This window comes from Cetorhinus maximus, chromosome 16 (genome assembly GCF_964194155.1).
Source record: "Cetorhinus maximus chromosome 16, sCetMax3.hap1.1, whole genome shotgun sequence".
NCBI classification, from domain to species: domain Eukaryota; kingdom Metazoa; phylum Chordata; class Chondrichthyes; order Lamniformes; family Cetorhinidae; genus Cetorhinus; species Cetorhinus maximus.
Genome location: NC_135894.1, coordinates 3019454 through 3043505, shown reverse-complemented (window position 1 = coordinate 3043505; position 24052 = coordinate 3019454).

The window sequence follows — 24052 nt, the reverse complement described above, 5'->3', positions numbered from 1 at the left end:
CTGTGCATCCCCAAGAAGAATATTTCTACTCTGTCCAAGATTGCCCCTCTCCATTAACCACCCTCCCCCCCACCCCCGCAAACAGAAACACACACATACAAAGATACACGATACACACTCACGCCAGGACTGTCCGTCTCCCATTTCATAGGTCCATAGAAAAATTACAGCAAATGAAGCGGCAACTCAGTTAATCGTGTCTGGAAACGCTGAACATATATAGTCCCCAATTCAATTCCGACATTCCAAAACGCGCACCATATCCTTCCCGGTTACAACAATTCAGGCGTTGTTCCAGTTACCATTTCAAAGAGCTGAGCATTTCTGCCTCCTAAACAAATCCAGGCAGCGAATTCCAGGCACCCACAATTGGATGATAATGTTTTTCCTCATGTCTCCTTTAATCCTTCTACCAATCACCTTCAATCTATGCCCCATGGTAATAGACTTCTCCGCTAGGGGAAAGAGGCCTTTTCTGTCTGCAATATCCAAGTCCCTGATGATAATGTATGCGTCAATTAGGTCACCCCTCAGCCTCCTCAGTTCCAAGGAACACTTCACCAGCCTATCCAATCTGTCCTCATAGCTGCACTTTTCCAGACAGGGCAACATTCTTTTAATTATCCACTGTACTCTCTCCAGAACAGTTATGCACTTTCTGTAATGTGCCTGGTCAGAATTATACATAAATAATAAAAATACAGCTCTGGCATCATCAGCGTCTTTTTCTTTTCAATTCCAGCATTAGATGGCTGCTGGTGTATTCAATATCTCGTTAATTTAAAATGAAACATTCCATATGGTTTGTCCTGCACTGACGATCCAGTCCTGACACCTTCAGTAGCCTTTTGACGTTCTGTCGAAGGTCTCTGACTGACTCTATCCATCTCAATAACCTTCCAGGTTACTGAGTATTCCATTTCTATGTTTTCCCTCTCCAAATGCATAACCTCAAACTTCACAAGTTTGAATTTCGTTTGCCACTTTTCCGCCCACTAACCCTTTAACCACTCAGTCCAGGGTTGCCGTCTCCCATTCACTGCACTGCCCCAACCCCCCGCACCCCCCCGCCCCCCCCCCCCCCCCACCCCCCCCCACCCCCCCCCCCCCCACCCCGTACCCTCTCAGTCAAGTCGATGTATCTGTCCATTTTTTCTTCGAATCTAGTACTGAATCTTGATTGAAATGCTCCCTTGAGTGTTCTCCATCTCACAGTTTTAAGTAATGACACACGGGGCTCTGGGCATGCATTTTTCTTTTAATTTAGCAAATATCTACGTAGGGAGGCGTTAAGTTGGAAGGAGATTGGGCAGGGGGCGGCGGGGGAAAAGAAGCAATCCACTATCAGGTATCCAACAAATCTCAATTGGGGCAGTATAGCCATGATCACAGTGTTACGGAGACTGCAGACAAACTGCATAACAAGATCGCACAAGCAGCAAGCAAAACCTCACCAGTCTATCTAAGCTGTCCTCGCAGCTGAAATTTTCCAGCCCTGGCAAAATTATTGTAAATCTCCTCTGTACCATCTCCCGAGCAATGATTTTTTCCTGTCATGTGTTTGGTCAGAAATATACATAAATAATAAAACATACAGCTCTGTCATTAACAGCCTCTTTTTATTTTACAATTCCAGCATTAGATCCCTGCTGGTTTATTCAATGTCTAGTTCAATTAATGTAAAACATTGGCCAGGTGTCCTTCTCCCATCAACACCCAGCCCTCAGAAATTTCTAAATGACAACTTTGAATCTCGGACGGGGGAATGGAATATCTGAAGATATGCAAAAACCAACCCCAGAACACCCGCCCCACCAATACATTTCATCTGTCCAATATGTCATTGTACCTAATGCCCAGGTGTTTATCCGGGGTGTCAGCAGGAATTTTCAGAGCCCCGTCACATTTCCAAATTTAATTCCAGGCCTTCGGAAACGTTTTGCAAACAATGAATAACTTATTTTTCACGGCTGCAGTGGACGGATTGCTGTATTGGATTTCACATAGCATGAACCCACAGGTAGTACTACCAGGGAAATTGGCAGATTGGATACCCTGTCCCCACCCCTGCATAAATCATATAATGTGTGTCCCTTCAGTCCACTTCAACCATTTTTTCCTCCCTCCGTAATTCTGTCTCGCCTATTCCTCGACCCCTCCTCTCTCCGGCTGCTTGTATGTCTGTCTCTTTGTCACTCTCAATGTCCCGCAATTTCACTCTCTCTCTCTGTCTCATTCTCTCTGTCTCTTCTCTCTCTTCCTCGGTTCCTCTCACTCTCTCTCTCTGTCTCAGTCTCTGTGCATTTCGCTTTATCTATCCCACTGAATCCCGTGTCTCTCTCTCTCCCGTTCCCTCTTTAACTCCCTGTGTCCCCATGCATCCTCTTTCTCTCTCTCTCTCTCTCTCTTTTTCTCTCTTTTTCCCTCTCTCCATCTGCCTCCTAACCCATTCCTAAATCTCTGTTTTTTTTTCTCTTCCTCTCGGTCTTACTGCTTTCTCAGTTCCTCCTCCATCAACTTATATCTTTCGCTTCTTTGCCTCAGCTCCCACCCCAAATTCTCTGTGCTTCTCTCTCTTAAATAACAATTTTTGTAGATACAGAACGGCTGCGAGTAAAAATGACCTTGGCCTTCACAAAGTGAATTGAAATGTGATTCATCCCTCCATCCATTTCACTCTCCAACATGCCAGCATTATAAAGGAGTTAAAACATCTTCATGTTAACAACTTTAACTTCAGGCCCTCCCGAGTAATTAACGGTCAATGATTTCCTTAGTTATGTCTGGTTACTGATGTAATTTACGAAATTCTGTGGGTATTTATGCACAGTGAGATACCGTGGGAAGTGCAAAATAAAAAGTGTCCAGAGAGAGAATTGATGAAGGAATGGTGGGATAATGTTTTTTCAACAAAATATCCAAGCAAGAGCCGCCCGGGGATTCAATCACTAAATGTCCCAGTGTGATTTATGTAACTGCTCCATCATTCTGGAACCTTTTGGGTGAGAGGGTTTTTTTTTCTGAGATTGGGAGCTGGGCAGTGACTGCAGACTCGGAGTAAGCTGGAATCCATTTCTCTCAGCCCACACCCCATCGCTCCCTCACTGGCCCCTGTGGTTTCCTCTCTGATCCTGTTCTCCAAAATCTCCCCTTTCTGTAGGGGAAAACTGAAGGAATTCAGGGCAAACAGCAAAATCCCACCAGCAGCAAGATGTCAATTTGCAGAAAAAACTGTCTCATTGATGTCGATAGATGCAGTAATTCATTTGCCGAACTTTCGGCAGCAAAGTAAAAGCTGCAGTTTGAAACGTTCTAACTATTTTGAGCCCCAGTGACAGAACCTGCACGAAAAGAATATTGCAGACAAGAGCAGGAAAAACAAGTAGCTGGACAGAAAATGAGTGAACTGGAGAGGTAGAGAGAGAGGGAGACGGAGAGATCAGGAGACACATATTCAAAAAAATAAATAGCACAGCAAGATGCAACATCGGCAATGAGTTCCTATTAATAAAAAACAAAAAAGCTAAAAGCTACTGCGGATGCTGGAAATCAAAAGAGAAACAGAATTACCTGGAAAAAATCAGCAGGTCTGGCAGCATCGGTGGAGAAGAAATCAGTTAACGTTTCGAGTCTTCATGGCCCTTCGGCAGACCATTTTGCCGAAGGGTCATGAAGACTCGAAACATTAAGTGATTTCTTCTCCACCGATGCTGCCAGACCTGCTGAGTTTTTCCAGGTAATTCAGTTCCTATTAATGTTGCACACGGAAGCCTGTCCTTTACACTGGCCAAGTTCTTTGCAACCAACCACCGCCCCACCCCACCCCCCCCCCCCCCCCCCCCCACCCCCACCACACACACACACACACACACACACACACACACACTGTGTCAACGCCCACCCTCTACTTCCCGACTTCCCGCCGTCCCTTTCTTTCCCCACATGTTGTTAAAGTTTAAATTTTAACTGGGAAGAAGAAACTGATCCCTTTGCGGCACTGTTTTTAATTGCACCAAGCCGGGGATTTTATTTATTTTCTTCCTCTCACTATTTTTAGCAGGATGGAACTGGAGCTGGACAGTGACTTTGCACTGGATTCCCCCAACGTACTGCCTCTCCTCAAACCCAATGACACACACCACACGCTATATTTCCCTGGCCCGCTTTGTTTCATTCTCGCTCTCTCCTCTTTATTTCTCTCCCTCCTTAGCACTCACACTTTCCACTATCTTCTTATATTGCTGTTTCTCACTATTTTCTTTCCTTTCTCTCTCAATTCCTATTTTTCCCTCACGCTCAACGCTTTTTCAAAACCTCTCTCTGTTTTCCCCTCCCTCTCCCTTTTTCTTTACCTTACCACACGATGGCAGCGTAGACAGAGATACACAAATACATGCACGATCAGAAACACAGCATACAGAATTCAACTGCGACATCTGGATGTAATTTCCTCCTCAAATTCAGCACTCTTCCAAATGAATCTGTGCACAGAAAGATCCCAAAAATGCTCACGCTTTCAGCAGTGATTTGAAAGTATTGCCTCTTCTGCTTTCTCTCAAATATCACGTGACATACTGAAGCCTCTGATCAATGAATCCTTATCACGTCCCTTTCCAGAGGCGGGGCTTCTGACCTCTAGTCATGTTTCAGGCTTGTGGCATCTAATTCTCTCTGGTCTGAATTTTTCGGGTTCCAATCTTGGAGCGCAACAACTTGGATGTTGTTTCACTAACTGTGACACACCTTTATTAAATTTCTAAGCAATAGTACGCATACACAATGACACAGGTTGCTTAGGAATCCCGCGAGCTAGGGTACGAATTAGGTGTTAGGAGCCTCAACTGACCTCCTTGCAATGGCTGCCTGAATAGCCGTATTGAATGTTTAACCCAATTCTGCCGTTCCATGAAATCTCATGCATGATCGTACACAAACCCTCAGCATTGTCTCCAGCTGCAGGCTAACAATGGGCATGAGCATATTGTCTTCGGGCAGTAAGAAGAACATTCACACATTCCCGAGTGGTTATTCTCTCAATTCCTTTCTTTGAAAGAAGCGTTTGTGTCAAACCATAGCTCAGTGACCTGCCCTGAAATGCCTCTTTGTGTGTGTGTGTGTGTGTGTGTGCGCGCTATTGAACCATTGTGCGTTTGTGTGTTGGTGTGTGTGTGTTTGTGTTTGTGTGTTTGCGTGTGTGTTTGTGTAAACGAGTGCACAAGTCTCTCCGTCTCTCTGTCTGTTTAGTTGAAACTCCCTCTACTTTTTAAAGTTTAGTATGAAGATCAGCGATGTCATCAGGCACAGACGCTTCCACCTAGCTCATCTTCACATAATCGGGCAACTCTGCACACAGTGCTCCACCACAACCAGCTTACATTCATTAATATGAAAGAAGTAAAAGCACAGTGACATCATTAAAATTATTCATACAATACAATTTATATGAAACACTTCCCTACAGCATCTAACATTTAACTGAATAATTTCGAATTCTGAGAATATAACTTCACTTACATCAACTTTTTTTGCTAGGCACGTAGGCTTTCAGCCCGTTGATCCAGCTCTCCATGTCGTTAACATATATTATAAAATAGATATCACACAATAATCAACTGCAGAACAACAATCAGCTGAGAGATTATTCGAACCTAAGAGTGGACATCAATATTACTTCCCCAGACCCAATTCATATCCCACTAGGACCTCTATTTAATGGTCTAGATTACCTACAGGATTTCATGATCTTTCTGGTTTAACTAATAATATATTTCATGCAATTTATCATTCTGTTCCCGAGGCTCGGGTAGATGTACTGTTAGTGTGGATTACATGTCAAAATCATTCCATGTGTTCCTGCAGCTTGCTCTTATTTGTGTCCCAGTCACTAATTCCAGTTCTGTTGTGGCTATGAAACTTCACCAATTTCCTCTCCTCAACACATGTGGGATTCTCAGTGGTAAAGTAGACTGTTTTTGGGGTTACTGGGCATTTCAATATCAACCCATACCGATACCATTTCAGGCTTCTATTAGCAAAATGTTCTCCCTCCCTTACATTGGCTGCGTGGATAATCATTAAGTTTTCTTCAATAACTCCGTGGTACAAGTACCTTAAGCACAGAAATAAGCTGGCCCTGCTCTCTCCTCCGATAGTGTAACACCTTTTTATCGGTTTGAATGTTTCAAATCCTCAGACAGGATTCTAGCATATTATTCGCCAAAATCACTGCATATCATATGATATCATGATACTGTGCAAGATTATGCCCCTTTCTATCCTCGAAATTCTCCATCCCTTATATCTGAAGTGGTGTAAGCAAATCTGGCATTGCCATAAAATAAAGGAACAACCCCAACAACTTAACACTTCCGTTCTTACAATCATATTATGCAGGATATACGTGTCGCAAACCATTGCGCTTGTACACTGTGATGTTATCTTTTTTTTTTTCATTTAGACATGTACGGCTAACATCAAGTGCTTTATCTGGTCTAATCAGTTTGCTTCTGCATGTGCAGGCTTCAGTGCCTAACTGAAGGGGAAGGGGAGCAAATCAACTTAGGCATTACTGGAGCACATAAAGTTCATGGTGGAGTTTAAGGAAGGAATTAGGGGAGCAAAGAGGGGGAGCAAAGAGAATGCTCTGGCTGGTAAAATTAGGGAAAACCACAAGATATTCGATAAGTATATCAATGGGAAGAAGATAACGAGGTAACGATTAGGACCCATCAGGGACCAAGCGGGAAACCGATGGTGGAGGCAGAGGTCATCGGTACAGTTTTAAATGAACCTTTTTCATCCGTATTCACACTAGAGAATGAGGATGAATGTATCAAACTTGGGGAGAGACTGTGAGGATCTGGAGAAAATTGATATAGGGAGTACCAAGGTATTGGAGATGTTTGCAGGCTTAAAACTGGACAAATCTCCAGGTCCGAATGATTTGTGTGTCAGTCTGCTGAGGAAGGCAAGGGAGGAGATTGCCGGGGGTCTACTGCAAATGTTTAATTCCTCCCTGTCTAGGGGGGAGGCGACAGAGTTCTGGTGCACAGCTAATGTGATTCCGACATTTATGAAGGATTGCAGAGATAAGGCAATGGACTACAGACCAGTGAGTTTCACTTCAGTGGTAGGGAATCTATTGCACAGAATTCTGAAGGAGGGAGTCTGCCTCCATTTCGAGACGCAAGGTTTGATCAAGCCTAGTCAGCATGGCTTTGTCAGGGGGACATAATGCATCACACATTTGATTGATTTTTTCGAGGAAGTGACCAGGTGTGCAGAAGAGAGTAATGCAGTTGACGTAGATTATATTGATTTCAGCAAAGCGTTTGACAAGATCCCACATGAGAGACATATAAAGAAATACAATTCACATGGGATACAGGGAAATTTAATGGGCTGGATCCAGAATTTGTTTAGTATTAGGAGACAGAGTATGACAACAGAAGGATGTTTAAGTGACTGGAAGACAGCGCCCAGTGGCGTACCACAGGGATCTGTGCTCGGTCACCCACTATTCGTCATTAATATACGACATAGAAGAATATGAGGGTGTGGTAGGATTAGTAAGTTTGCGGATGACACCAACATTGGCCGGGTGGTTAACAGGGAGGTTGTGAATCTTGGGCTACAGGGAGATATAGACGGGATGGACAAATTGGCAGATAAGTGACAGATGGAATTTAACCCTGAAAAGTGTGAGGTGATAAGCTTTCGAAGAAGTAATTTGACAAGTAAGAATTCAATGAACGGCTGGACAGTAGGAATTTCTGAAGATCATAGTGACCATGGCGATTGGGTACATATATCTTTGAAGGCCGAGTGGCATGTTAGTGGTTTGATGAAAAGGACACATGGGATAGTGCCTTTCTCAATCGAGGCATAGAGTACAACATTAGTGTGGTCATGTGGAGTTGTAAGGAACCTTGGTGTCGGCATAGATCGGGTACAGCCTCCTGCTCCGTTCGTTAAATTGTAGGAAGGACGTGATTTCACTGGAGGTCGTGTAGAGGAGATTCACGAGGATGTTGCCTGGGATAAAATATTAAGTTTTAAAGAGAGGGTGGATGGACTTATGATGTTTTCGATGGAAGAGAGAAGGGTGAGGGGCGTCCTGATCGAGGTGTACAAGCTTTTGAGGGGCATGGACAGGGCTGATAGGAAGCTGCTTTTCCTCTTATTTCAAGGGTAGTCACAATAGGACAAAAGTTCAAGGTGTGGGGCATGAGGCTTAGGAGGGATGTGAGAAAATGCTTTTTTTACCAGAGGGTGGTGTCTTTCTTCAATGCATTTCCTGGGAGGTTGGCGGAGGCGGGTGGCCTCACATCCTTTAAAAAATGCCTCTATGATCAATTGGCGTGTTGTAGCATTCAGGTCTATTGGCCAAGTGCTGCTACATGGGATTTTGTAGGTAGATCATTAGTTCTCACGTGTCGATGCAGAGCCCCGAAGGGCCTCTTCTGCGCTTTTTCATTCTGTGCTCGGGATCATAAAGATTTGATGGCTGCGGCCAGTCCAGGTCCCACCAACGGGTTTTCCAGCACCATGGCTGTGATGGACTGTGTAGGAGGTACACCTATCAGAAGTGCACTGTTCATTCGGAGAGCCCTTTGGGATTCATGTGAACTTGATGCTGCGGAGATGTAGAGGCTGAAGGACTTCCACATCGCTGGATATATCACTGTGGACCTGAAAGAATTTTGGTGCCTGTGTCAAGTTCCTGAAGGTGTTCAAGGAGATGAAAAACCAGCCTGAAATGAGAGTCTCAAGGCGCAGCCACTCTTTACTCTGCCGTCACTTGTTGACCGTGCTGTGACTATGCCCCTCCACAAATTCCATGTTGCTGTCGCCGATGTGCTCACCTTCCTCGCCAGGTACGTTGGCAAAGTTAGGAAATGCACGAAGGTCAAAGGCATCTTTGGGATTTAGAACAGTAAATGGCTCTTCAAGGTGACGCTCAAGATGCATGTTAACGGAGCAATCATTCACCCTCCTTCCAGCGTCCCTACCGGGGGAAGCCGCTGCTACCGTATATACGCTGGGCAGCCCAACATCTCTCACTGATGTGGCTAATACACTCATGTGGTGGCCAAATGTAAGTCGTCCTCTGCAATAATTTCAAACAGGAAGGGCACAGCATACAGCACTGAAAATGGACTAATTGCAGCAACTTATGTAGCGAGCCAGAGATCTCTACAAGAGCTGCCCCAAATGTCATGTCACTTATTCACGGGTGTCCAAAGCCAACAAGGAGAGAACAGGCATAATCGAGAGGATCAATAATGCGAAGGACCCTTGCAAACCCCCACACTCAATGGCCTCCAGTGAGCGAAATGGGAGAAAGTAGCAGAAGACAGGGACGAACAAGATGAAAAGAAACATTGAGGCAGCAGCCGACCGAAATCATGCACGACCCAAATAAACTCCCAAACCTCAGGAGAGCGATTCATTGGAGGGGGGACCAGCAGGGGATCAACAGGCGGAGAGGCTGCTGGCGAACATACCAAAAATAAGAATCTAAGAGCTGATCAAGCCACTTCCAAGGCAAGTGGCAAGAGGTGAACATTTTTCAGCATGGATGATATGGGCCACTGCTCTTCGGACAATAAAGTGCAAGAGCAGCAATTACAGAAAAAGCTGCAAAGATCTATGGAGCTGCAGGAGGAGACAGCCGAACTCCAGATCATTGGAGACAAAGAAGACAACAGCGCACCCCAAATTCGCCCATGAATTGAAGAGGCCAGTTTAGCAGAGCCCAAGGAAGCTTGTAGCATTGATGCACTCAGCACACCCCAGATACGGAAAGGCAGTTGCAGCTAGGTACTGGAGAGAGAATGAATCAGGTAGACGTTTCAATGCAGAAGCCAATGCTAACCGAGATCGTTCAACACAACCCCGTTACCCGCCACCGCCACGATCCACCTCTATCTGAGCAGAACAGTTCCAGCAGGTCGGATCAGAACGGTTTCCTCAGCCTACTTAAAGTGAGATAATTTGCAAATAGTATGCGTATGTGGAAGCAGAACAATGAACTGGAACTCTCAATAATGTTTTGTTTGTTACGCGACTTAATGCTTTAAAAATGGGGATCATAATTTTCTCCATTATATCCTTCTGCACAATATGTTGTGACAAGAGATTCCAGTGCCAAACTCAAAGCTTACCTGTTGTGTGTGTAGGATTGCGCGATACCTCGGCTCAGCTCCTTCAGACAGTGGTCGCGATGTTGGCCCGATAGGCCATCAATTGTGTCCGGAGGAAATGATTCGCATTTCTCCAGCCTGGATTTTTTGCTGCTTTGACGCAACTTCACCATTTCCAAGTTTTACGAGGTATTGGATGGGTAATCCTCTTGGCAGAAATGCTGTACAAGAACGCTCCACTTGGGTTAATTAACCTTTATGCCCCCGATTATAACAGCAAGGGGCAGTTCGTCCTTTTCCAGCTCCAACTACTGCTGGTGACGCCCAGCCAGTTGTTCTCGGCGGAGAGTTCAACTGCAACATCGAAGAAGCTGAAGGATCCGGCAGGGCTGACAACAGACTGGACGCCACGTCGAGAATTTCGATGGACGCAGTAAAGGATGCCAAAATGCACGACGTCTTCAGCAAACCTGTAGATAGACCAGCGTAGACACACCTGGTCTTAGCCAGAGGGACACAAGCATTTCAGGTTTGCCTTCCTGTTTATACCCCAAGTGTTAACAGTCAGATCCATAGACTTCACACCGGTGTTCTTCACTAAGAACTGCCTCGAATTGGCTGAAAGTCAATTACAGGTATACCAGAAGATTGCCTGGGAATTTGGAAGCTGGACGTGCAACCTCTGATTCCAGAGAACATTGAGGAACTCAAGATGGATCAAAAATGTAAGAGAACTGTAAAATCCCTCTTTGAATCCCATCAACACTAATGGGAAGCGATCAAGGAGAACATCAATGTGATCTCAACCTCAAAGTTGTTCAGACGTTTGGAAACAAACACATGGAAATGTACAAGCTCAGGAAGAAACATACCGAACCTGTCCCATCTGCAGTCCATGGGCGCCAATCTCAATAAGGGTCTCCATGAAGTGAAGAGCGAGAAAGCCTCGCCTTTTCCCTCAGTTGACTCCAAGATCATCTTACCACACTGGAGAAGGGAGAGGCGCACGAGCGGTTTTTCTTGCAAAAGGTCCACAGAGTGCTCTGCGGTTAGAAGCCTTAATGAAGATGAGGGACCAGGAAGGTCATCGTAGTTCGACATTTTGAGTATCAGCAAATACTTTTAGGCCTGATGAAGTGAGGTCAAGACGTGACAAAATAGCCTCCCAGACATTCCTGCCCTCTATTACCGAAGTCTCAGACGAAAGTAAAGTGGAGAATATGGACAGAGCACTACCACTGTATGAACTAATTCAGTCCCTTGAGTACTTTGAGAAGATCTAAGCTCCCGAAAGAGACCGTTTAACGTCTGAGTTTTACTAGACTCTGTGGGATTGGATCGGCCCAGACCGGCTGGAAGTGTACGACAGTATGATTCTGGCAGGCAGCTTGTCAGCATCCATATGAAAAGACTTCATAATCCTCATCAACAAGCGGAAGGCAGAAAGGGAGGAATTTACAAATAGAGAAAACTTTCAGTGTTGAATGTGAACTACAGAATTCTGTTAAGGTCATCGCCAATTCGGTAAGGTCTGCTCTGGAGCTGGTGATGCGCCATGTTCAGATCTGCTCTGTAACCGGGAGGAAGATCTCTCATAGTCTTGCAATAATTGTTGTTACATCGGGCGTTGTAAGGGACATGGTTTTGGGCACCTACCTCATCAGCCTTTACAAGGTGAAGGCCTTTTACAGATTACCACACAACTGCATCGTGGATGTGCACTCCAAAACAGGGTTTGCAGAGGGAATGTGCAACTGGATAATTTCCACCAAACAAATATCAGCAGCGCAGTTTCAATCAAAGGGTTGGAGTCTGAAAGCTTTCCAACTAAATCTACAGTCAGGCAATGCTGCCTTCTTTCTCTGGTCCTCTTTACATATTGCATAGAACTCTTTGCTGTTTCGGTTAGGAAGGCTTCGGGGATATGAGGAGTGAGGATACCAGGCAGGTCAGTTTGCACGAAGGTGCTAGGTATTTGGTCCCGAGGGACCACTGCGTGCGTTTGAAACTGCAAGGAGCGAGTAGCCATGGTGAAAAAAAAAATGTTGGTATGTGAGGTTGACGGTCCCTCTGCATACTGGGTAAGAACCTTGTATTCTGGTGTTGGATTGTCGGCATTACTGTGCGTGGCGCAGGTCTGTCCCATTCCTCACCCCCTTTCTGTGGCTATCGGCTGAGGCATTTAACACTTTATTTGGAGGCCGAATTAGGACAATGTTCGCAGGATGGTTTAAACTTCAAGATACACGCAGGAAAACATGGTCAAAATCTCCCTCACCCTAATTGCATAACTGTGTGTGGCTGCCTCAACTATGCTTAAGCATGTGGTATGCAAACACCACGTGCCACTACGTGCAGAGGATCTAACTCTCCCCGTTGATCTGAAGGTTGTGTCCGGCCACACTGCCGTGGAACGCTGCAAGTTGCTACAATTTGCTGTACCACCTATCCGTCTTTGAAAATTTTATAAAACGAAACTCATGTGAAAACAACACAATCCTGCTGCCATCTGTTAATAACGTCCTCGAGGCCCAGTGTGAAATGAAGATGATGAATTAGGTTTGGATTGTTCCATGAGCAGACTGTCAGAGTTATTTCGCAGAATGGCTGATTGCCACGACTTTCCAACAAACACCAAGGTGTAGCTTGGCTGGTAGAGAGATTGGGTCCTGTCACGAGGCAGATTCCTTCTAGACGCCCGGGGCCTCACGCTGTCTGCACTTTGCCCTCGACTCGCTGTGGTTGGGGTAAGTCTTTTTTATAATCTCCTTGTGTAATGTTCCTTTGTGAAGTAGGTGTACAGCGACGTGAAGTAGCTTTTGCCGTGGCTCATTCCAAGCAGCTCCATGGCACATGTCTCTGTGCTTTACAGGCTGTTCAAAGGGACACGCACTTAGTTAAACATGAACAGCAGCTGGAGGAACATAAATTTGATGAAAGTCGCTTTTTGGTCCGTATTGAACTAATTGGTTTCCAGTGCACAGCGTTCTCCGCGTTCGGGTGTTGCATGTTCCAAGATCAAGGGCCACGAGCTGATGGGAGCACTGAAGCTTGGGGCAGCCTCCACAGAGCACGATGAGGAATAGTCGCTGTGCATGACCTTTCAGTCAGGGTTCACTGAAGGGCTGTGAATTGTATAGTGAACACGGGCTGTTTGACTCACATTGATTTTATACAGTAAATATTACATATTTCACAATTGTAAGCACATCAGAGTGCATCATTATCGATGTAGACAATTTAGTTATCATTACACATTTTGTAATGACCATTTTGAAATGTTTATAATAGCCTTTTTATCCTCTTGACGTGCCTCAGAGTGCGCAATGACCTATGAAGTAATTTTGAACGTCATTGTATTTTCTGTGATGGACATTTTGAAAAATTGTGTTATGTTTATATTTTATGAATTACACTTTTTGCAAAAAGCAAACTTAATAACACAGGGCGGTTGAACTGACAGTAAATTTGGAAGCGAAAACAGCTGCAGCAAATCCCTCCTAGGGAATTTGGCAAAAATAATCGAGAACTTTCCCATGAACTAGTCAAATATAGTCTGACTTGGCCGTTCTCATAATATGATACCTTACAGCCAATATCCCGGGTGGATGAATTACCATCACTGGGTATGATCTGCTCCACTGGTCATATAAACTGGCAGAATGAGAACCTGTCGTGGGGAGGGGGAGTTTTTTTCGGAGACCTGAACATTGAAAACAAAAACGGAATTACCTGGAAAAACTCAGCAGGTCTGGCAGGATCGGCGGAGAAGAACAAAGTTGACGTTTCGAGTCCTCATGACCCTTCAATAGAACTAAGTAAAAATAGGAGAGTGGTGAAATATAAGCTTATATTTCACCACACTCCTATTTTTACTTAGTTCTGCTGAAGGGTCCAGAGGACTCGAAACGTCAACTTTGTTCTTCTCCGCCGATGTTGCCAGACCTGCTGTCTTTTTCCAGGTAGTTCTGTTGTTGTTTTGGATTCCAGCATGCGCGGTTTTTTGTTTTTATTTTTTAGATCTAAACATTGACTCCGCTCAACTTAGCCTCAGCACATCAGATGGAACATGGAAATGCAAACCACCAGCTGATTTCCAAATACCACCCTCCTTCAGGTAATGAATTAGTTCTCCTCCTTGCATGAAGCAATGTGGCTTACAAAGGAACAGAATGTACTCTGGCTGTGGGGCTCTAATGCACATCATCAGGACTGGCTTAGTAGCAGCACTGCTGTCGAACTGCTGTAGCCCTGAAGGACATGGCTGCTGGACTGTGCCTGCAGCCTGTGCTAAGGGAAACACGAAGGTGAAAAAATTACTAACCTTAGCCTCACCTATCTACAGTTCTCAGGCGCATCATCACATAGAAGTATAAGTAATAGTGTCCAAAGGCAGCCCATGTGAAGACAAGGTTCTTTATTCACATTGAATGAGCTTCCTGTTGTATTGTCTGGTGCTACGATTGTGCTAAATAGGATAGAATCAGACAAGTTACATTACTAAATCTGAACATCGAAGAGGGGCACGAGGCGGGGCCATCAGAATAAGAACCATTGTATGGTACTATATTTGAAATCGTGTGTCATAATATATCCTATTCACGCTACCATTACCATCAAGCCAAGTGATAAAAGACCATCGACCTGAAACATTCATACTGTTTTCGTCCAGAGCCGCTGCATGACCTGCTGAGACTTCCAAGGATATTTTATTCTGATTTAATTTTTCAAGCATCATGATTATTTTGCGTTTAGGGACATTTCAATCTGATTCCATCTGATATGGTCGACTTTACTTCAAAAATAAGCTTAAACATAGAACGAAATGACGGCAACTTTGAAAGGTTTATGGAAAACCTTCAAACTGGAAAGGGATAACAAAATTTTTAAAACTCGATATCAAATGGACAGAAAAATGTTCGAAATTCTCAGCAGCTCAAAATGTTCCGTTCCCGGGTCTATCCATTAAAGCACAAGATCTGGAATGAAAATTATTGCTTCCTCTCTCCACAGATGCTGTCCGATCTGCTGAGTGTTTCCAGCACGTTCTGTGATTAATTCAGATTCTAAGCATGAGCAGTGACTCACTTTTGAACAATAAAACAATACTTCTGCAGGAATCAATAATCATGTAAGCAATGAGAAGAAGCAGAGGGAAACGATTCAGAGAATCAGTGAATTCCACTGATTCCCAATAATCCTATCCAGGTTCCATTCTATAGTTCAGGGAAAGCCACAATTACCAGCAAAAGGAACAATTCTGATTGACATTTCAAATGGAAGATAATTTGAGGTTGGAAATGTTTTATTTGAATTAAAAGCATTTGTGTTTACGGAGCAGAATCTAACGAAACAGGTCAAATTGAGATCCGAGACTGGGGTTTCTGATCTGAATTTGTATTTGAACTTTAACAAATTGCAACAATGAAGAATCGGACAGAGACCAATTGCCTGAAGGGTAGCTATGCTCACCACAACACCACCATCGCTGAACATGCAGACAGTAAAGAAGTAACATGCCACAACGTTTTAAAACATAGCGTGATCATTAAAAATGAAACAGGAATCATATTGATCCGCGGAAGGAGATATTAAATCAGGTGAGAAAATAGCGGACAAAGAGGTGGATTTTTTGAAACATTTTCAAATGGACAGTGAGGTAAATAATTGGACAGGTTTAGGGAAGGAGTCCAGAATTTCAGGTCAGATCGGCTCAGAGCACGGCATATGATGTTGCAGGCAAGAAAATCAGGAATGCCCATAAGGAAAGGAGAGCAGAAATCTAGAAAATGTGTTTGGCTGGAGGGAGTCAAAGAGAAAGGGATTGGCGAAGCCTTGAAAAGTTTTGAAAGTAAGGGTGCTGATTTCAAAATTGATGTATCACCAGGCTAGAAGCCATTGTAGGACAACTGGCACGGGGGGCATTGATGATCTCGACTTGATTCAGGTGAAGTTTCAGGCAGAAGATTTAGGATGAGTAGAGGTATATGTAGGGAGAGAATGGGGGTCTGGCCAGTGGAATACTGGAATCGTTAAGTATAGAATGGGCAAAGCCATGGTTGCGGGTTTCAGCAGCAGATGAGCTGAGATTAGGTTGGAGTTGGGCGATGTTAAGTATGCGGAAGTACAGCGCATTCATCTCATAACATTCTGTCAGTCTCTGTATCATTGTGCAGTTTCGTCAGACATATTGATGTGAAATTGATACAGTGTCATGCATTAATGTTTAATATTCTGATTGGAACACTACAACAGTGCGGGGTTTTCACAATTCAGTATAATCAGAATAGAAATATCATGTCCCAAATTACGGCGGAGGGCTTAGACCCAATAAAGCTGAAGGCACACCCCTTTAGGAACATGAAATGAGATCATTCCCTTCAGGATGTTTGCTGTTCATGACCCCATTAATTTCAGTCCTACCTGTGACAAGTTTCACTGAGAGGGATGCAGAGTCAGTGAGCTAAGCGAAGTTTTATGATCTTTCTGTCACTGAAACTCCGGCTTCTGGCCAGTTACTGTGAACTTAGTCTCCCAGAAATTGCAAAGCCCCGAATTGCGCCCGATTAACAGCTTTGACGACTGTATGAACTGACAGCGGATGATCAGGTTCCTGGTGAGATCACAGCTGGGCTGTGGTCCTGGTTAAAATGCTTCAGTCCCGATAAGTCATTGCTTTCAGTTGAGTCGCTGCTACACACCTCTAACAGGAGCATAACTGCGCACTTCCTGGTTACAAGGATGTTTCTGACCCTCAATAAATCATATAATATTGGGATGACACTGCCCAGAAATAGGCCATTGGGCCCATTTTAACTCTACGGGTTCTCTGAAAGAACGATGCACTCATCACTCCCAAACCCTGTAAACTCCCAACATCACGAATTTATTGACATGCAGTCAGACGATTATTTAATCTGTTTCCTACACCCAGTCAGGCCGTGAATTCAGGATGTTTTTTTAAAAATCGCTGCATCAAAGGATCTCTTCTCATTTCTCACATCAGAATTGTCCTTCAATACTCTATCATTTTGTTGCTACCTACTTTATCAACGAAAACAGGTTATTGTCGTTAGACTCAGCATGGCTTCTGCAGTTTGTTAGCTTATTTAAACATCCTCTTACTTTATTCTGCTGGAGAGAGATTGCACCTGGTTCTACTCTTTCCACATTATGTGGAACCGCATCTCTGCTCATTTTCTGGTTAATATCTCCTGCACTTTTTCCAGCTCCTTCTCAACTTCACTACAGTGTGGTGCTCGGAGAGGGTGAGAATACTACAGCTCGGCTCTGATCAGTCTTTGAGAAATGTTCAGCAACTGTTCCCTGCTTTCGGATTGAAGTCCCCTCTCTGCTTTCTTAATCATATTGCTCCCCGATCATTGAAGAGAACGGATTGAATAATGCAGTCCCAACGACTACCCCAGACCCTGACTGCCAACTATACACAATCCTCCTCAACATTACCTGCCTCCTGCATAATAACCCATTGCGAACTGGAAATCGTGCTTCAACATCTGTATGTTCTTCATGATGAAATTGAAGCTGCTGCTGCTTTTCGGGGAACCGAAATGGGCCTCCTGCTTGGCCGGGGTTGTAGACTAACCACTATACAATCGAGGAATGACTGAACGGGCGGCTAAGCTGATCAAGGGGCCATTTATTTTCAACAATTGATCACATGATGTCGTTTCGTGGGATGATAAATATCATGAACGCCAGATTGGAACTGAAACACTATCAGATCACTTCGAGAAGTTTTTCTGTCTCCCTTTTACCTTGATGTGACAATCACCAGGCTTAGGGCGAAAACTGGCAAGTAACAATCGCGCCACACATGTAGCAAGCAATGACCATCAGAAATAATCTAACCATCGCACATTGACGTTCATAACATTACCATCAGTGAATCTTCCACTATCAACATCCTGGGGTTTACCAGTCACCAGAAATTGAACTGGGCTAACGGTATACCAGAGCGGGTCAGTGGCTACGAATCCTGCAACGAGTAATTCGCCTCCAGACTCCCCAGATCTGTTCACCATCTACAAGGCACAAGTCAGGAGTGTGACAGATTCCTGCCAAATTGCGAGGATGCGTTCAGCTCCCACAACATACAAGAAGCTTGACAATTTACAGGGCAAAGCAACCTGCTTGATTTGCACTCCATCCACACACAATCAGTCCGCCCACTAACAATGTAGCAATATGTGCCATCTACAATATGCTCTGCAGGAATTCACCAAGGTGTGTTCGACGGCACATTCCAAACCCACGTCCACTACCATTTAGAAGGTTAATGGCAGCATATAGTTGGGAATAGCACTACCTGGAATTTCCGATAAAAGTCACTGATCATCCTGACTTTAATAGATATTGTGAATCCTTCACTGTCGCTGTGCCAACATCTGGAACTCTCTCCCTCACAGCTGTGTAGGTCAACCGACAGCACATAGAGTGCAGCGTTGCAAGGGTGCAGCTCACCCCCATCTTCTCAAGGGCAATTAGCGGTTTGGCAATGAGTGATCGCCGAGCCAGCGAAGGCCACATCCGGAGAATTAATATTATATGTATATTTTTTTAAATAAAGGAACACCAAAGCCCGTCCAATCCGACAATTTGGGGTTAATTCCTGAATAGATGAAGCTAATAATTAATTTTCATCCGACATTATAAATGCCCGATGTAATCCCCGGAATTGTATTTTTTTTTATCAACTGAGACATTCCTCTGTATGATAGTTGTTTATATCCCTGCTCGACATTCGGGAAATCGGATTTCGTTCCCGATGGGGAGAAGTTTCCGTTTAGAAAGAGCACACTAAATTGTAAAACGGCTTTCGATTTTGAAAATAGTTGATAATTATGAGAGAGTGAGTGCGGATTAGAAGAAAATAAGTTGCATCTTCGACAAGCAGAATCAGTTACAGCAGGGATTTTTTAACATCAATCCTGGGATATAAGAGTCCTTGAGTGTAAAGGCCCTTCTTACCAGCAGCCAAGTGACAATTCCATGTTTGCATTGAAAAAAAAAATGGCTCTTTCACCAAAACTGGGCCGAATGGCGATTTCCGTTAAAATAGTGAAATAATAGCTTGAATCCAGATCATTTCCTTGAAACAATATTATTTAAAACAGTGAAGAGCTGATCACATTAGATTTAGCATTCAGTAACAATCCAGAATTCATTCATAGCCTGAGAGCAGACGTGCATCTTGTAAACAGTAACCGTAACGTTACAAAACAATTTATATCGAAATCGCTGCTTCCGTTTCATTCTTTCCCTTCTTTATCTGATTTCAATTTCATCACCATTCGATTGCCGCAATTGAGCATCCTACCATTCATCCCCCTCTTCTTTATTAACTTTAATTATCGCGTTAACTTTCTCACTGGCCTTGCACCTGTTCGGTCAATATTGCCACTTCTTTACTTAATTCTCTCCTGCCCTCCCCTCCATCACAACCTTCCCCACTTGTTCTTATTTCCACCCTCCAGCTGAGACACAAGGAACAATTCAGGCAGCCCCCTCTCACACACAGTTTGTATATCATCATTAACGGAGACACAGGCAGATCATCAGTTCCACAGGCTCAGGCAGCAGAATTATTCAGCCCTAGTCTGATCAAATTGGCTCGGGATACACTTTTTAAACTAAAATTCAAACAGAGCAAGAGATAAAGAAGTCGATTACCTTTCACTCCAAAGCAGTTCCGCTGACAGATATTGATAGAAATCAAAGCCCTCAAATAACGACTATTCTATGAGTCGTTCTGAATTTTACAGAGTGACTGTGGAAATTATTTAAAACAAGAAGAGGGTGAGTTTGTGGACTTTATTTAAACAGAGAGCGGGTTAGCGTGGACTTTATTTGAAAGAGAGAGCAGGTGAGTGTGGACTTTATTAAATTAGAGAGCAGGTGATCGTGTCCTTTACTTAAATCAGAGCACGTAACATTATTTAAGAAGATATTGCAGAGAAGCTGACTATAGATTTGGATTGATGTGTATCACTAATATTTAATTTAAATTAAGTTCTACATTTCGTGATTAGAACTCCGTTCTTTGTTGTATCTTTACTAGAATAGCTTGTTAAGTATAATTCGATACTTGAGTAAAATAAATATCAATAACGTGCCAAAACAAGCAGATTAGTCTAACTAATCAATAAATTACTCATACAAAAAAGCAATGGCAGGATGCCCGAAGTGCTGCTGCAGGATGTGACAGCTGTTTCACACTTAGGTGATTTGGAACAAACACATCTTTACATTTTTTTGCAAGTGGAGGAAATTCAAATCCAATTTTAGGATCTGGAGTCTGAGCTGCAGGCATTGTGCCACATCCAGGAGGAGGACTGTGTACTACACACTTTGCTCCAGGGGGCGGGCATGCGCCACAGATAAGATAATTCAATATTGTTCTTTGACAAGGGGCAGGAGGGCGTGGCTGCATTTAAGGCAGTGACGGGGACACAGGGAGTCGAATTCAAAGAGCATGAGCCCCTGCAATTTTCAAACAATTATAACGTTTTTGCAAGCTGTGTGGCTGAGAGCGGGGACTGCAGCGAGGTTTTGCAGATTAACCACGGCACAATGGAACAGGGAGCCATTCATTGGTTGGAGACAATATAGGAACATATTTTTGGTAGGGGAAGGCATAATAAGGGGGATAGCAACTGCTCTCTGCAGCCCTGAGTCCGAACGCTGCGTTGCCTGTCTGGTGTCAGGGATAAGGAAAGTTCATCAGGGCTTCAGGTGCAGTTGCATTGGTAGGAGAGGAATCCATTCAGGTTAATCTCGTGTCTTTTGCCTCAACCACGGGGAAACTGACATAGGATGACTAAAATTAAGCAGTTAAATAAGTATGTCAAAGATTGTTGTGAGAGGTATGAATTTCGTTTCATGGGGCACCGGCAATAATGCTGGTGTAAAGTGAGCCGTTCCAGTGGAGTGGATTTACTTGAATCATGCTAGGACCAGTGTCCTGAAGAATGGATTAACAAAATTGTAGAGTGGGCTTGAAATTGGGTTGGGGGCGGAGAGAGAGTGGTCTTGCTGATGTGATGCATAGGGTTACAAAGCAAAAGGACATGCCGGCTTTGCAGGGCAGCAGCTTATGTAATGGCACCCAGGGTTTGACAGGAAAGGGCAGAGTGTAAAAGCATAAAAACGGTAGCAAATAGGGTCAAAGTGGCAAAAATGGTTAGAAGAGAATATCCTTGACTTTTTACTTAAATGCACGCATTATTCGTAACATAATAAATGAATTAACGGAAGAAAAGAGGTTAATGAATATGAGCTTGTAGCCGTTACGAAGACATGGTTACAAGGAGAAGCAATGTGGGAACTAAATAGTCTGGGGTATGTGACGTTTCGAAAGGACAGGCAGGAAGGAAAGGGTAGTGAGGTAGCTTTGATAGTGCAAGGTGGGATAATTACGATTAGAAGAAATGATGTTCGAACGGAAGATTTGGAACCAATACGGGTGGAGGTGAGAAATAACAAGGGGAAGACGGCATTGGTTTGAATACTCTTTAAGAACACAACAGTAGCTATGCTGCAGGACTCAGAATATATCCCGAGATAATGAGGACGTTTAAAAAAATGCAGTATATTAAAAATTCATGACTTTAATCGTTGTATAGTTTGGGAAATGAAATTGGCCGAGCAAGCGATTAGCAAGAATTAATAGTGCTTCTGGGAATGCTTCCAAGGAGAATATATTGTGGATGCAACCAGGCATCAGCCTATTTTGGATGAGTACTGCGGCAGTTTTAACAAATGATCACAGAATAAAACAACCCCAGGAAACAGTGACCATCACGTGGTGGAATTTGGCATTCAGTCCATGATTGATGAACTTACTTGGATAGAACTCTGCCAAGCTTATATAAGTGTACCTATAAATGAAGGAGGGAAGAGTTGGCAATGTTGGCTGGGAAATGAGTTTAGCAGAAAAGCTGGTTGATGAACAGTGGCAGATGATTAACAGCGTAGCTGATGAGTTGCAACAAATATATGTCCCAAGAAGAAGAATTGTGGGAAAGGGTTAATATGTCCATGGTTATAAAAGTAACTAAGGCTTAGTATCAAAGTGGAAGGAAAAAACATGCAATGTGACAAATATTGTTGCTAAGCCAGAGGATTTGGGAAGTCTTAAAAAGCAACAGAAGACAAGGCTGGGGAAATAATAATGGACAATAAGGTAATGGCAGATGAGTTGAATACATTCTTTGCATCGGACTTCATGCCAGAAGACACTAAAAGCTTGCCAAGGAAATATTACATAATCATGGGGGAACGGGAATGGAGAGAGAAAATAAATACAATTAATTGAATTGAAGAGAGAGAAAAAACACACTGGGGAAAGTGCGGGGCTAAAAGCAGATAGGTCAACTGGACCTGATGGGTTGCATCATAGAATATTAAAGCAAATAGCTGCAGAGATAGTGGATGCATTGGTAGTAATCTTTCAATAATGCTTAGATCCTGGAAAAGATTTGGAGGATTGGAAAATTGCCAATGTAACACCTTATTCAAAAATGGATGGAGACAATAAACAGGTAAATATATGCCACTTAGATTAACATCTGTCATTGGAAATAAATTACAGTCCAATATGAAGGATATAATAAAGCATTTAGAAATGCAGAATATAATCAAGCAGTGCAAGCTTAGATTAATGAAGCGCTAATCTTACCTGTCACATTTATTTGAATTATTTTAGGGGAATGCAAACAGGATAGATAAAGGGGAACCAGTAGATGCAAATATTTGTTTTTGCAACACTCGTTCGATGAGGCAGCATACTTCAGTAGACAGGAAGACTAAAACTCGCAGTTTTGTTGCTGGAGAGTAAAAGCTTGTTCTTTTAGCAGTACTGAGTCATTTGTAAACGCTCTTGCAACCATACAAACCATCCGCAGACATACGCTATGTTTAGGATGTAGTGTAACGACGCTGCCTTTAATATTATGGCGTTTCTTTTTTTTTTTCAAAAGGGGGGGATCTCATGAATACATATTAACGTCTAACAATTTGTATGATTAACTTTTTCAATGGACTCCAGTGGGAGCTGTGGCAATGTGTGTGCCTGTGTATGGCTTAATTGGATTTATTCCAGCAATCTGCGTGTTTTGATGTATGGTAGTTTTGAGATGTTAATTAAATAAACATAAGGAGAGTAGTAGGTAACGTGTAATTCTCTTATTTGGTTAAAACAAAACATTCACGACTGCGGATGAAATCTTACACGTGGCAGGAAGACGCCAATTAATGCCATTTTTTTTTTCCTGTTTACTCATAATATTGGTGGGTTGAAAGGAGGTCATTGTTAGAAGAGTGAAAGATCAAAAGGCCGGTAATACAATGGAAATTTGCATTCAAGAGAAAGGTATGTATCAAGGATCAAGTTCATAGCCTGTCAGGTAGAGGCATTTTAAATAAATTGAATTCGAATGTGATTGTCCAGGGCATGCATTGCCAGCGCCCTGTTCAATCTATGAGTTTTAACGTTGTGTTGAACGAAGCTGACCGAGATTCAGATAAATTAGTGGATTTTTGTAGTTATTATAATAGTAATTTTTCAGACGTATGTATGTGTTTTCAATCTTTCTTGTCTTAGCATTTTTTTGATTTAGTTTTATGTAAAGCCTCTTGAGACTCTGTAGTCTTATGACAACTGAATTCAAAGTCTGCATCTCCAAACATACAAATTTAAAAAAATGGGTTATGACAGATGTTTCAATTTCCTTTCTGCAGTTGGAACAACGCAGCCTTTACAATCGGTCGTCATTATCGAAGAGTGCAATAATCAATGCATCTTTGTTCTACCCAATACGCAGAGTAATTGTGTAATTAAAAAACAATTATCAGGTGAAATAAGCACTGTTTGCTCTGTTCATGCC